Source organism: Triticum urartu, chromosome 2 (genome assembly GCF_003073215.2).
Source record: "Triticum urartu cultivar G1812 chromosome 2, Tu2.1, whole genome shotgun sequence".
Lineage (NCBI taxonomy): Eukaryota > Viridiplantae > Streptophyta > Magnoliopsida > Poales > Poaceae > Triticum > Triticum urartu.
The window spans coordinates 264,862,816-264,866,568 of record NC_053023.1 but is presented as its reverse complement, the minus strand read 5'-3'; positions in this window follow the sequence as shown (position 1 = coordinate 264,866,568).

Sequence of the window (3,753 nt, the reverse complement as noted above, 5' to 3'; positions counted from 1 at the left end):
GAATTTGCAGTCCAAAGCAAATCTTAAACCATGCATAAATTTAGGGGGAGCTCTTGCTTTTCACATACTTCTCAAAGCGACAATGTTTTTCATTCTTATTATCATTTGTCGAAGCTTTGATCTATATGTTGTCATCAATTACCAAAAAGGGGAAGATTGAATGCAACTATCCCTAGGTGGTTTTGGTAATTCCTAACAACATATAGCTCATTGAGCTAATGCCATTTCAAGATTAATATCTCAGGAAAGCTCAATGTTTGGCATGGCATGGATGAGAAAAGTGGGCCCCTCAAAATGATAAGGACAAAAGGATTGGCTCAAGCTCAAAGGTCAAGACTCTACATTTTCTATTTTAGTGATCCAAGATCACGTTGAGTCTATAGGAAAAGCCAATACTATCAAGGAGGGATGAGGTGTTGCTTAATGAGGCTCTTGCTCAAAATGCTTAGTGATATGCTCCAAAACCCTCAACTACTTTAACACATCCACATATGACCTAAACCAAAAGTCAAACTCAGCCCGACTGATTCTTTCTATCTGGCGCCACCGAGTTCAGATGTCATAGCCACTGCCACAAACCCTAGGAAAATCGGTCTCACCGAGATGGGATTGTAATATCTCTGTTTCCCTTCGTAACATTTTGGTCCCACCGAGATGAGCGATCGGTCCCACCGAGATTGAAATGTAAACTCTTTGTTTCCATTTTGTAACATTTTGGTCTCACCGAAATGAGCGAATCGGTCCCACTGAGTTTACCTGACCAACTCTCTGGTTACCTTATTAACAAAATCGGTCTCACCGAGTTTGTGTAATCGGTCTCACCGAGATTAAGTTATGTCCTAACCCTAACCATATCGGTCCTACCGAGTTGCATGTCGGTCCCACCGAAAACCCTAACAGTCACTAGCTTTTCTAAATTGGTCTGACCGAGTTTATCAATTCGGTCCCACCAAGATTGGCAAGTTGTGTGTAACGGTTAGATTTTGTGTGGAGGCTATATATACCCCTCCACCACCTATTCATTCATGGAAAGAGCCATCAGAACAAACCTACACTTCCAACTTACTATTTGTGAGAAGAGAACCACCTACACTTGTGTTGAGGCCAAGATATTCCATTCTTACCATATGAATCTTGATCTCTAGCCTTCCCAAGTTGCTTTCCACTCAAATCCTCTTTCTACCAAATCCATATCCTGTGAGAGAGAGTTGAGTGTTCGGGAGACTATCATTTGAAGCACAAGAGCAAGGAGTTCATCATCAACACACCATTTGTTACTTCTTGGAGAGTGGTGTCTCCAACCGGTAGTGAGGCAAGTCCTTCGTGGGCGATGGCCATGGTGGGATAGACAAGGTTGCTTCTTCGTGGACCCTTCGTGGGTGGAGCCCTCCGTGGACTCGTGCAGCCGTTACCCTTCGTTGGTTGAAGTCTCCATCAACGTGGATGTATGATAGCACAACCTATCGGAACCACGACAAAACCTCCGTGTCTCCTATTGCATTTGAATCTTCCAAACCCCTCCCTTTACATTCTTGCAAGTTGCATGCTTTACTCTCCGCTGCTCATATACTCTTTGCATGCTTGCTGGAATTGTGTTAAGATTGCTTGACTTGTTCAAAGTTGCTAAAATCTGCCAAAAACTAAAATTGGAAAAGGATAAGTTTTTATTTGGTCAAGTAGTCTAATCATCTCCCCTCTAGACATACTTTCGATCCTATAGCCACACATAAGCACGCCACGTTGTTGGGCTAGGCCCAGAACGGTGCGCGGGTAGGTGGGCGGATTTTACCGCAGTAACTTCTCGTCTGCTGCACTTCCCCACGACCTGCATTGAATGCGTGACATGAAGGGTCGTGCGTGACGTGGGGGTCATGTGTGGGTCGGTTTCCGCACGCATGCGTCACATCGTAGTAAAGAGGTGGCTTGCGCCTTCCCCATAAAAAGAGGTAGGCGCAGAGGCGCGGCTCATTTACTCGAGCGGACTTGGGTCGTGGTCTTCAAGGCGTCAGTCTCCCACGATCACGGGGTGGGGAACGGTCACCTCACCCGTCCCCTCAATTCTGCTTGCTCGCCACATGTCCCCCATGCAGGTGGCAGGCGGTGGAGGCGGGAAATCGGGCCGTCGCTGATTGGGGAAGCGGGTCGGTCCTGATTCCCTGCGTCTCCGGCGACAGGATTGGTTGAGTGGGGCGGCAGAGCCTCGACCTTGCCCCTTTATAAGGAGGGGGAGCGGGATGTCATCCCGCATTCTCTCAGCATCCATCCTCCATTCCCTTCGGCTTCTTTCTTCCATCTGCCATGGCGAGAGGAGGCGCCGGCCCTTCGACGGTGGTGGCGAGGGTTGCTGCTCGTCAGCGCATCCCTCCTCCCCAAGAGCTCGTGGCGGAGGAGCCGGCCATGAGAGGAAGGGGGAGGGGTCGAGGCCGAGGTCACCGTGGCGCTCGGGGGAGAGGGGGACGGGGCGGCGCATGGGCCTCACCTCCGCCAGCGATGCCTCCCCCGATGGAGGGCCATGTCTGGGACCAGCCCCGCGAGTTTTTCATCAGGCTGCGCTGGCCACTGCGTCACCGCCTCCATCTCCCTACCCCATTTGCTCGGGAGATGGAGCTCAATCCACCCCAGACCCTCAGGTTGCCCATGAGGGGCTGCGGGAACGGCGACACGCGGGTCGACGTCGAGTTCCTCGCTCCTCACATCATGTACCTCCGCTGCGGATGGAAGATGTTCACTCGCATCCACAGCCTGACGGCGGGGCTTGTCCTCTACTTCAAGTTAATGGAGGGCGGCCTGCTCTCCGTCAAGGTCTTTGGAGATCTTGGAACTCGCCTGAAGTGCTGCGTGGAGAGCTCCTCCGACGATGAAGACTCCTCTTCTAGCGAAAGTGATGAGGAGGGTAGCGACAGCGACGACGAGAGCGTCGAGCGAGGTCACGTCGACCTCGTCTCTGACTGATCGCGTCGCCCCGCCCTACGTCGTGTGGCCTGCCGAGGGCCTTCCTCGTCAAGCTCTCCATCAGGGCGCTCCCCGTCGTCTCCTTGGGCGGCTGGCGTAGGAGGGCCGAAGAAGGCAAAGGAGGCGGTTGGCGGCCGTCAAGTCGGAGTACGCGGGAGCCGACGCCTTCGTCGCGTATTGCCGGCCCGCTGCCTCATCTTCCAGCTTCCTTCCCGGCACCGAGACGTTCTATTGGTGCCTTCTTCTCCTCGCACCTCGCCTAGGCGCTCTTTTTGCCCTCCAGTCATCTTATTCCACCTTCTGAGGAGAGGGAAAAGAAAGGGATTACGGGCATCTTATCTCTTTTTATTTTGTAAGCCTGCGGGCACTTGTTAGATTTAAAATTTGTAATCTCCTTGCTCGTGGTTTTAATTCCGTGTGAACTATACCTGTATGGGATGTTTTTAATGAAAAAGGGCGCTTGCCGGGTTCTTTGTTCGTGAGCTAGGCCCATGCCAAGGAACGAATCCTCGTTATTTTTAAGATAAACATTGTCGCCCGGCAACAGGCCTTGCCGTCCCCTGACTTCGGTCGACCATTCTCACGCTTTTGGCGGAGGCAGGGGTGAAAGTACAGTTAGGCCCTTCGTTTATTTCCTTGCCACCGCGTCTATGAACCGGTTCTGTCCCAGGGACTTGGGTACAAGAAGAAGGGGGAGCACGGTGGTGTTGGAGCAAAATGAGGTTTCATTTGTCCTAGTTCCATACAAAAATGCACAATAGGGGATGAAGGACTTATCTGAATCCGCAGCTCTCGGCAACT